Source organism: Asterias rubens, chromosome 6, assembly GCF_902459465.1.
Source record: "Asterias rubens chromosome 6, eAstRub1.3, whole genome shotgun sequence".
NCBI lineage: Eukaryota > Metazoa > Echinodermata > Asteroidea > Forcipulatida > Asteriidae > Asterias > Asterias rubens.
The window spans coordinates 8,253,092-8,265,674 of record NC_047067.1 but is presented as its reverse complement, the minus strand read 5'-3'; the positions used below and the strand labels follow the sequence as shown (position 1 = coordinate 8,265,674).

At 39.0% G+C, this 12,583-nt stretch overlaps 1 long non-coding RNA gene across 1 annotated transcript; it reads left to right on the top strand.

The window, feature by feature from the left end:
- The first annotated feature begins 8,953 nt into the window (after nucleotides 1-8,953).
- LOC117291386 lies at nucleotides 8,954-11,730 on the top strand. Its single transcript, XR_004519150.1, has 3 exons — nucleotides 8,954-9,005; nucleotides 9,766-9,828; nucleotides 11,344-11,730. It is a non-coding gene; the product is annotated as an uncharacterized LOC117291386 (long non-coding RNA).
- The last annotated feature ends 853 nt before the right edge of the window (nucleotides 11,731-12,583 follow it).

Sequence of the window (12,583 nt, the reverse complement as noted above, 5' to 3'; positions counted from 1 at the left end):
TTAAAGAACGTTAAGATGTTTTAGGCTTTGTTGGAAAGCTCCTCCCCGGGCCCTTAACCTTCTCAAGGTGTAAATTCGGATACGGAGAAGGTCTTGTAATGACGCAGAAGGGTACGACGGGGGGCTGCCAGTCGGATGAAGGTCATGGGTCTGTTCGAAGCGATCAGCCCCATGGAACATCCTCCCAGTGCCGCCTATTTCGTTGGAAACATAAAATGTTACGGTTATAAAATCAGTCATTTAAACATGCTCTTCTGTAATATTATCCTTATCATACGAAAGTTCTAAAAGTGCTGCACTCACGTGTTTATCAAATCGTAGTTTTCAATTTATGCCTTTTGGGATAAAACAAAATGATCAAATGAAAAAAATTGTTTAAGCTTTTGAAAACCATTTTGTTTCTTACAAGTAAGACGAGTGACCTCCCCTATATACTCCACATGAACCCATTCCTTGTCAAATAATAAGCTCTAATGGACCGTTCAAGAACTTAACGGTCCATTATTTTGGGTCAGTGGAAACTATATCATTTTCATTGACCCTTTTATAGATTGATTTTGACGAACAAAAAATACTCAGCACAAAACGGATGCCTGCATCAAATCAATGCTGCTTGACCTGACCAATAATTCAGCAGCTACGAGCAGAAATTGAAACGCACAATTTGTCCGTGAATTGTGGCGAAATTATTTACATCTGTGTCACGGTTATTTCCGTATCCATTTTAATTGCCTTTTTCTCTCTTTGTCTTGTTCTGTTGGAGCTGTCCTTGTTGGACATGTTACCTTTATACGTCTTGGCATGAAAAGTAGTGAAATAATCCTTGGGAATTAAGGAAATTGGTTGGGCTGGGTTTACGAAAATCGGCTCAGGTCTTCCCTTTTATTTCAATGTTTTCCAAGTCATACAATATCACATGTGTGACAATGGGATCAGTTGACCGACGGCCTTCTACAGACCACAGCATGGTCTGCTAACAAACAATAGGCGGATGGTGTGGTGTCTAAATAATGGTGTATCACTTCACACTGGTAGAGTTTCAATTTATTGAATTCTTGCACTAATACTATCGTTGAGTTCTGAGTCAAGGAAAGGTTGATGGGACACAAATACCGTGTAAATGCATTGTTCTGCAGTGAAAGATGAAGGGAAACAAATCAATGAAAAACTATAGAGATCACAGGGCTTGTAATAGGTTCGCCATGTTGGTTGTGGTTTTACAAAACCTTGGTTCGACACCAAATACAGGCTCCATAGACATTGGTGATCAATCAATCGAGAGCCAGTAACATACAATGGGAGAAAATCAGTCAGTATGGAATGTGTGTTGGTGATTGTGTTGTGCATTTTACATTCTGTCATGTTTTAAGGACACAGTATGGCTATATAATAGACTGGGTTTGTGAATAAAACAGGCATTCCCTAATAACTGTTGTGAGTCTATTCTACAATAGACGCAAATGTACGTTACATTCTGTCATGTTTTCAGTACAGGTACAGGTTACAATATGGACGCTGGGTGTGTAGTTAAAATAGGCTATCTCTATCACTGCTTGGAGTATATTTTACAAAGGAAGACTTTCGTCTTCACCACCGAACTTTAGGAAACAAATAAGTGCTGTTTGGAACACTCCACTGAAACGCTGATTTTCAAAAGAGTTGATCCTTTAAAATCAAACAATCAGCAATTGCACTGCCCACTAATAACACACTTGCAAAATGAAAACCTCTAAATGCCACGCATTCAAGCACCATACAGTTGCCACTTATGGTCCAAACAGTGGGGGAGCAAAAACACCATAAATATTTCTTGGTACTGAGAGTTCATTTACAATTCAGTTAGGAACTCGAAGGTTGTCTGTTATTAGTTAGGGACATTGTTAAGATGCAGGAGTTATTCTCTCCTTTGATGGACAGGTTAAAAGATTATAAAACCGGGGTGTAAGAATGGGAAACTTCCCCGGTGGGTTGCCCTTGACGTTGAGCCCCTCGTCAGAAAGACATGTCACCCCTCATTGTCATCATTGAATAAGCTTTTACCTCGTATAATTTATCCCATCGGTGGGTGTGAATGAGTACACCCATACTGCCCTTATGACTAAAATGTCATTAAAAATTAGCAGTCCCAGCCCTTTGTCCAAGTTTTACGAGACCCCATTCATCAAAAGGTGGATAGTCTACGGCGGTGGACATGCCTGGTTCGGTTTCCAATGAAATGACAGCGACGTCAAATTAACGGCATTCATTGTATTCATGAAAAGTGCAGAAAATAACAACAGATGAGTCACTCGCTTTAGTTATGTTGAAACAGGTCAGAATTTGATGAAAATTAATTGGTTTTGGGAAATAGCCTAAATAGGCATCGTTGTTGGTTTAGAGTCTCCTTTATGTGGTACCGGTGATAACAATTCGTGTAATATGTATCCATGCCTCAGTTTTAGGATACCAATCGTCAACACTCGTTATAACGAACACGTTGTACAGTACAGAGGTTCTGCTTTTAAAAGTACATTCTGAAACTCTAGACCATATTTTCTACTTTTTTTTTTTTTTTTTGTCGTTGCTTTGGTATCCTCTCATAACAACATGCCAGGAAAAATATGTAATTTTGGCCAGTCACAGCAATTTTGTTGAAACGAGAGTAGATCATACTTTCCATGATAACGAGCCCATGGTGAATACAAAAGAAAACTGTTTCATATTCTCTGCCCACATAAAGTGATAGGCAGGAGAGAGAAAACATTCATTAAAAAAAAAAAGGATTTGAAAAAAAGATGTCACTTCCGCAGAGAACTCTAATATTATAGTCCTGCTGGTGAGTTGTGATTTGTTTAAACCTTACTCTATGGTTAAAGTTATGAATGTCAACACATACTCTCTGCTTTATGTATTCATAAGGGGCCTAAAAAGTGATATTTTTACACAAGGTTGAAACTTAACAATCACTTAATATTTGTACAATACTTTAAATGCAGTTTTGAGACAACCTTCTAGGATCACTGCTTCTATACAGACGCAATTTCCTGGGTTTTATTTTCAATAAAGCCGCAAGTTCCATCTGGCTGGCTACCTTCAGGCATTCACTCATTCTGTCTCTACGCAGAAGAGATTTCTAAATTGTTCGCGCTGGGAATTGTTACTATTTTATTTCACCACCAGATTGTCCGATGCTCTTTATTCGACCCCGGATTTTCCAAATACATGAAAGCATTAACTATGCAGACCTGATATGACTGAGACTTCTATCACTATGACTTCACAGAGGCAATGAAGGTGATTGCCCCCCGTGCCCCCTGGTCATTGCCTTGGTGCCCTTGAAATGCTCCCGAAGAAATTTTCCTCATAAAGTGCCGTTTACCAACGGAGAGCATGCATTGGTGCACTTGCCCATTCAAAAACGAAGCGTACATGCAGGCCTGACTATGTCATGTGTGATGGCGTCATAATTATTACTGTGTGGTTCGATATGTGTTTTGCAACCTCGTATAAAACCTGCGGGAAGTATTGATTCATTGATTGAATAATATCTTCGAAATGAGCCGTCTGTTCTGTTATTTGTATTTTGAGCAACGGTTACTCCTGTTATAAAGTGAAACACATGCATCGTAAGGTTTTGAGACAAGACTAGTACTGGCAGTAAATCAGTGTCAATTAATCACACACGACCTTGATCAGGGATTGACCAGGAAAGTAGGTTGAGAAAAGGAACAACTCTACTCTCTAAAACACTTTAAAGTTTCCAATCTTGAGTCCGTCAGTCTGATTTGGCTTCAATTATAAGATGACAATTGCTAACACAGATGGGGGATATGGAAGATGGGGATGACGATCATCCCTTTCAGAGGACCAGTGCATCGACAGGTGACTAACCCTCTCTATAAATGTAGTTAAGAAGATTTAAAATAGGCCTAAAGGCTTAACATCACATCAAATCAACCAACGAAAAGGAAATTGAGAAGGGGAAGAAGAAATGAGATCAACTACGGATGACAATTACAAATCTGACTGCCCTTTAATCTCACTCTAAAGAATACACTCCACCCGTATCGTTTTGTCATCAGGACTTCAAGGATGTTGGAGACTTCAGATTAGCGTTCTCGACCCCTTTCTCGGGTCAAAATGAACGCCGAAGAATGGCTTCGTTTCACGGGGAGTTAAGTGTCCCCTGTTGTGTACCAGGGTGGGATTACACGACACAAGCACCCCTGAAAATTAGAAGATGCTCACATAAAGTGATCATTGCTCGAGGGGGTTGATATTCAACCCAACATAAAAGCAATGTGGAGAGACTGGACACGTGTTCCTCAATATAAATGCGACTCCAGTTTACATACAGACATGCAACTTTCTTAAGTTAAGAAGAGTTTCGTGAAATCGACGGCAGGAAAACCAAGATTCAGCGTAACACCATACGCCGCCCATCTGACAGCTTCCCCTTTGCTGTGGAATGCGTAATTCAGTAGCGCCATATCAAAGCACTTAAGAGTGTTTATTTTCATTTCTCACCTACTTCTGGGGACACACAGAAGTCGTGACGAGTTGGGGAAGGGCAGGATTTGTTGTGGTCCAGGGTCCCTGCTGATCTCAGGAGTAAACCGGAGGATTTGTTTTGATAACAACGTATAGCCCAGTTGCTGTTTCTTACTCTTTTTAAAATTGTTCTGAGGTTAGTGATTTTATGGTGCTCCTCTAGCAAATGAAGGGGAAAGTTTAAGACTGATAATGCTAAATATAGGACTATGTGTTTCATTGCACTAAGAATATGCTTTGTGTTCCAACTATGAGATTATATCAGCGTTTGTTCTCCAGGAAGTAGAATAAATCACGACTTTCACTCCCCTGAAACATCCATTGGCGTCTATAAGAGTGTACCAATAATGGTCATTCCTATGGAGCTAGTTCCCACTTCCCATAAATTTAAACCCGCTCCCGTTATGCACCACCACCACCACCACCAACAGATCAAACACAAACAACAACAGCAACAACAACAACTCGTGAAAAAAAAGTCTGGCTCTGCGCCGAGCATGCACTCCACCTCTGACCTTTTATTGTCGAGCAAAAGTACCTTGTATCAAGTTCACCCAAAAGAAAGTCAAGAGAATGTTCACTTGTTCTTCCTCCAAAGTTCACCCTTCTGTCCAGATTATGACGACACGGGGCTTCAGTAAGCCGTCAATGATGTGAATGAGCATTGGCAAGCTGTTTAGCGACACATATTCCTGGCGTAAAGTCAAGTAACCGCACCACTAAGACCTTGACCGGTTGGGAAACGAAGAGCATAAATTGCAAAAGCCTTTTTTCCTTCTTCTGTCGTTTGATCAACTTGGGTCGCCATACTACCATTTTGATTAACGACAAACTAGACAATGCATGACATCTACACACATTGCAGTTTTTCTTCGTTAAGATTCTGATAAACTTTAGAGACCGTGGAGTTATGCCGGAGTCTGATGAACCGTGTACCTTTTGTATCTGGAAAGACTTTGTGGTTATATTTGGTCCCAATTTCAGACACTGACGTTCGCAGCAGAGACATTAGGTATTTGATGTAGCTTGGTATGTGTTTGAGACCCGTTTCGTCACTGATGATATCAGGTGTTCATTCATGTAATTTCAAATCCAAGTGGGCACATTTTCTTTACTGGAATTGAAAACATATGAGTTTTTTCAAAGGTTTTTTTTCTTTTTGTTTCGTAAAAACATCATGTATCATGGTACTGACACACGGCGTCACCAAAAACAGGAACAGTGTTAAAGGCAGTGGACACTATTGGTAATTACTCAAAATAATTATTGGCATAAAACCTTACTTGGTGACGAGTAATGGGGAGAGATTGATGGTATAAAACATTGTGAGAAACAGCTCCCTCTGAAGTGCCATAGTTTAAGAGAAAGACGTATTATTTTCCACGAATTTGATTTCGAGACCTCAAGCTTAGAATTGCGGGTCTCGAAATCAAGCATCTAAAAGCACACAACTTCGTGTGACAAGAGTTTGTGTTTTCTTTCATTATTATCTCGCAACTGCGTCGACCAATTGAGCTAAAATTACCACAGATTTGATATTTTATGCATATTATGTTGAGAAGACTTGTCTTTGACACATACAATAGTGTCCAGTGTCTTTAAGGGGTCTAATGTACCAATATGCAGCAAATAGTTTGGCACACTTTGTATTTAGGCCAGAGAGTATTGATTAATAATTACGAGAGAATCAATTATTATGCTTTAATTATGGTCAATTACGTCAGAGGCCCTTCTTGCAGCTGTACACGTCAACTCCCAAAGTTCAAATTCCCCATCAATCAATCAATATATACTACCGGTTTATGTCACAAATTGGTATCAATAAAACAATTGTAAACACCCAACTCTTTTACCGGGTGTTAATTCACAATACATTCGTATGGAACGTTGATTTTTATTTCACAGCTCGAATCGAAAACCTTGTCACCTGTTACACAATATGAATGTTTATCCATTCATCAATTATATAGAAAAGTTTGCGGTAACACCATGTAATAACAATCTCTAAATGAGTTGGGGTGGTTCTGAAAAGAACCGTTGGATTAACTCGACGTTTCGATCAGTATGCTCTGATCGTCTTCTGGAGATTGGATTAACTCGACGTTTCGATCAGTATGCTCTGATCGTCATTCTCCAGAAGACGATCAGAGCATACTGATCGAAACGTCGAGTTAATCCAACGGTTCTTTTCAGAACCACCCCAACTCATTTAGAGATTGTTATTACATAGTGTTACCGCAAACTTTTCTACATCTTACTTCCACCATGCAAAGTTTCAAATCCTACTCATTCATCAATTGATATGTTTTTATATTACCGAAGGTCGTCTAAAGGACAACCTTTACAGAAAGGAATGACACTTTGCAAACAACTTTGCTGTCACAATCCAGATTTTTACCCCAAACCAAAGATGACGTCATAACCAGTGGTTAAAGGTGAGAATGTGTCCTCCGTAACAGTGCTTGGCAAGAAGGGGGAGTTGCAAATTCCAAATACAACCAGAATATTGATGGCTCTTTTCTTTTCTTTTCAATGGTTGGGTGCGCAGAGTTTTGACAGGTGCGCCAAATAGATACATCCGGAGTTTGAATGTAAAGCCAGGCTGACTGGGGTGGCGTCTGTTTAGCAAGGTCCTCTGCTTGCTGTGTTTGATGCCCGGATAGAAGTTTGCGTTCGGATAGGAACGTACTCGTCCTTCGTATGGGACGTAAAGCCGTTGGTCCCATGTGTTGTGTAACGAATGTAAAAGAATAATAATAATAATAACAAATTATTATATAGCGCATTTCACAATAAACCGTATCAATGCGCTTTACATTGGTCCCCTGGTCATTGGGCCAATAAACATCCCTTTAATCTTTCTCAGCTCCCATTAGGGAGTATACAGCCCCGAGCTGCCGTGGCGCTCCGAAAGCTTGTCATTCACAATATCAACCTCTACCCTCGCAGGTACCCATTTATACCCCTGGGTGAAGAGAAACAATTATAGTATAAGTATCTTGCTCAAGGACACAAGTGTCACGACCGGGATTCGAACCCACACTCCGGTGAATTAGCACCAGAACTTGAATTCGATGCTCTTAACCACTCGGCCGTGACACTCTACAAAGTGTACTGATCGAAAAGATAAGGGTTTCGCCTCGGTGTTCCTGGCTGTATGTGCCATAGCACCAAACCCTTATAATGTGCTAAATAATTGGGTTTCAGAATTCATCACTGCAATAACCTATCTTTCTGAAAGTTTGAATATACTCAGCGCCTTGAGTTTGGTAGATAAGTGCGCTATATAAAACTTACTTTTATTATTATTCGCACATACAACCATAATAAACAGTGGTTTAAGCATGGGGGTTTAAGTAATAAGGCAGTTGGACTTTTAACCACACAGTTTAACCACACATTTCACGTCCACAGATAGTTAAAAACAGAAAATGCAAAATGGGAATCCCTTAATAGCCAAACAGTGCAGGAGTCCGATTTTTTACATCACAGAAAAAATATTATTTCGAACTACATGGTTGGTCCCATGCCGAATCGAAAGAGCAATAGTCTCGTGCTGAGCTGCCCTCTCGTGAGACAGCTGCGAGAGGGACGTTTCGCTATCACCGCGACATACATTACACTGAAAACATCTAGTAGTCAATTTGGAGAAAAAAATAGTCAACTACGCAATAAAAATTAGTCTTTCCATTCATGACTAATTTTTCAATCCGAACTAACTAATAGGAAACATTTTTACTAATTGAGCTAATGAAATTACTAATCAATATTTTTTAAAGACTAATACGAATTTGTTATTTCTAATTTTGTCCGTAGATAAGTTGATACAGAGTACTGATTGACTAATTTGTTTCTCTCCAAAATATGAAATGACCAGTCTGACATAGCAATGACAAATTTGTCGACTAATGTGTGAGAAAAATACTAATTGAATTGGCTCCGAAGGCGGGCACTCGATACAAAAGCCTGTACAGAACTTACTCGTACAACGTTCGGTCGAATGCCACCGACCCTTCCTCCCTATCAAGAGGTTGTGAATTAAATACAATTGTGTATACTTCATCAAAGGGCATTTCTTAATTAATAAATTTAATACAAGAATAAACTCCTGTTTCAACTTTTGGAAAACATGGGCGCCGCTTGTAACCTTGGGAGGTAGTCTGTAAACAGTGCTGTCATTAATCAGCACGGTGAGTACAATTAACAGAACAGCCAGAACACAAATCGCACCCCCCGGTCAGGCCGGTTTCGCGCCGATATTGTTTAGTGCGCGATGGTCGCGCAGCATTGCAATTCAGCACAGTTTGTTACACTGTTCAAAAACCATTATCGAAAAATAGCGTGTCATTTTCACTGTCGCGCAAATATCGCCCGCGCGATTCGTAACTTTCCCTCTCAATCGTCTGCCAGAACAAGAACGTCAGGATAGTCCGTGTCAACGTGTGCTGTTGGTGGGTGGTGGAATGTGAAATAAGGTAATTAATTTATTGTATTCTGTTGTAATTATTCAGAAATATAATAACATGTTAATAAGTAACGCATAGAGGACATGCCTGGCTGAGAATGAACAAACGTTAACTTACATAAGCAACATTTTTAGTTTCCCTTTTCAAATTTCAATCTCAACTCAAAAAAGTTTCATGAACTAACGTACTGCGGAGTACATGTATGTTGTACTGCTGTACGTAGTATAAAACTGCTACTGCTACACTACTTTTAAGTAAATACACCACCATACACGAGCAACCGGTTTCTGTTGAGCCAGTCACCAGTGCAGTGACGGCAAGTTATGAGCCATTCAGAAATTAGCTGTGAGTCACAAACAAACTAAACCAAAGAACAATTTTATTAGCATGATTTATAGTCGCCAAGTTTTTGGAAAAAAGGTGAAAATCACAAAGGAAAGGGCAAAGCGATGTTTTCAGTCTGAGAGTCTCGTATTAATTTAAATAGTAAATACCAGTACTGCTATGTACGTTGTACATGCTAAAATAATGTTTGTAAATTGTATCCTGAGGCGAAGTTATTTTTGTGACATTGTTTTCCTCATTTCTCAAAAACTACAGCACCACAGCAAGTATTTTAAGGGAAGCTTTCTACCACCATTATCTTAAAACTGTGTAAGTTTAATTTTTACTTTAAATGTAAATCTGTGGACATTGCGTTTTGGGTCGAACAAAAAGTACCCAAACACTTAAAGGATTTTAATTAAGAAACCTTTGTTTTGTATTTCAGGTTGACGTGCATGTACACAGGCCTACATACATCCCATACAACTTTCACCATGGACTCGACAAAGTAAGTTCACTGCCTACACAGACACAGTCAACAGTTTTACACATTTTATATTTATTGATGGCAAAATTAAATTTCTGCATGATTACCCGAAGCAGGACGTTTCGTACCCAATCATTAATACTATGTAAGTTGCACAAGGGAGACTACCACTACTAGAAGTGTACTAGAGTAGCTACTACTCCTAGAACTATTTCGGTTTCGTCCGGCTATCGTCTCCCGTAACCTCATAGGTTTATATCTCTCACGGGAAAAGTTTCCGTATGGCGCCACCACTTTTTCATTCGAAATAAAATAATATAGTATCTAATTTACCTGATTGATATATCCCTTTTTGGAAAAATGAGTGAAAAAGTGGTGGCGCCATACGGAAAGTTATCCCTCTCACGCATTAATGATGGTTCAATCATTGTTCAATGAATTTTGGAATCAAAAATCTCTCTTTATTTTTATTTTAATCTCGCAAAAATTAGGCTCTATGTGTCCTTTGATATCTCAATGTCCAAGGGGGCGACCAGAGAACCCACTCCGCAATCTCAAAAAATGTCAAAAGTTATAAATTCCTACCGTTATTCAGTCCCCAAATGCGCTGTTTTACCTCTACACTACAAATACTGATTGTCCCCGATATCTGCCGAACGCATCGCGAAGTCACGACACGTGACCAGCGTGCTCATATTATTTTTTTCCCAGGACAAACGTGGAGAATTATCTACACACGTTTGTCCTAAAATTAAAAAACACTTGATCCATGCTTTGCGTACAAAAACATATGGACACGCGTCTGGGAACCAGATGTCTGATTCCTAGACGCGTGTCCATATGTTTGGTACACAAAACACGGATCAAGTTTTTTTTTTAATTCTAGTGTAAGCGGTAATGTATGTCAACTGAATACAACTTGCATGCACCCACCTCCTTTCTGGCAAAACCACCACAGAACCTTCATTTTATGACCCCAAATAAATTGTAATGGTTTTTGTACGTGGTAATCTGCTCTATCAAGCAGAGTTTTTTTCATGAAATTTCTGGAATATTTTTTTTTTTTAATCTTGGTCAAAGGTCAAGGTATTGTGTCAAAGATCATAGTTATTGTTTTACTTATTTTAAGGACTTTTGATTAGAGCATTTATTCTGATCCAAATTTGCACAATTTTGTGGAAAACTTGCCTATTTATGGTTTATTCCTTTAAAAGGGGGGGGGGGTGATCACCCACGAACTCGTGGAATATGCACCCCAAAAAAATCTGCATCCCATGTTGACATGGGACGCAGAAGGACTGTCGTGTTTTTCTGTATTCCTCTCATGCTTGTATAATAACTAATAGTGTTATGTGATGTCATGCAGTGGTCTCAAATTGTAGAAAAAAATGTTGCAAAATTGCTTCCCAAAGCACTGATGTGCTGTATTGTAGCATAAATAAAGTTTTGTCCATTTACTACTTGAAGTATGAATAAGACATCTGGTTGCTTACAGCAATATTGAGTAATTTTACTTTTTACTTTTATTTATTGAAGGATGAAGACACCACACATCCTGTGTACATCGAAATGGATGAACAATCGGCACATGTGTCTACAGAGTTTAAAGGAGTTGCAGAAGGCGAGGTAGTTTCTGTTGTTGATGATGTAACAACAGCAGTCGCGTGCTACATTTCCTCGTTTTTTGTATTTCACCTGCAGTACATCCCAGAACTAGTGAAGACAATTGCTTTTTATCAATATGGTGTTCTTAAGATTGACGACCAGACTGGTATTCATAAGTCAGTTTTAAGCCTACTGGCACGTTTAACTTAGAAAAGGTCACTTTCCAAGAAAATGTAAAAAAAAAACTTGATACGACCCAACATGCACGTAAAATAGCAAACATGTGAAAGTTTAAGCTCAATAAGACTTATGCGTTTTAAACTTTTTTTCAAACATCATAATTTATCCTGCAGGGTCATATCTTTGGATTCCGTGACCATTATTTGCTACCTTTTTTTCTCGATGGATTTGACTTCAGGAACCATTTAAAAAGAAAATAAGCTCCTATGAACCTCTGAAATGTGATAGGAACTTTTTTTATTGCGCAATATTCAAAACGGCCGCCGACGCCATCTTGAAAAACATAAATTGTAATAGCTCTGGCTCCAGATGACCTAGACGGACAAATGAGATGTCCTTTTCCACTATCTCTGACATGCTTAATACACTGGAATGGAAATTGTAAAGTTTGGGGACCATCTTGACCTCTAAATCCAAGATGGCCTCCTTCGCCATCTTGAAACATAACTTCCATAAATTAGCTCTGGCACCAGATGACCTAGACAGACATAGACTCTAACTATCAAATAATATAATAGAGGCATGAATAGGTTTTCATCACTCAGGATGGCCAATGATATTTTTAGATAATAATCTTATTAAATATTATCCCTATAAACAAAACAAAAACCATAATTGATTTATGTTAAAAATGAAACCCTGATTGTTCTCTGTTAGTTTATCTGGTGCCAGAGCTACCACATTTCATAATTTTCAAGATGGCGGAGGCGGCCATCTTGGATTTTGTGACCACAATGATCGCTAACTCTAAAATTACCATTCCAGTGGATTTTGTAATGGCAGAAATAGTGGGAATATACACCTCTTTTTCCCTATCTGGTTCCATATAGCTAGTATATTTTTCAAGTTGGAGATGTCGGCCATCTTGGATTTAGAGGTCAAGATGGTCCCCAAACCTTACAATTACCATTCCAGTGTATTTGGCATGCCA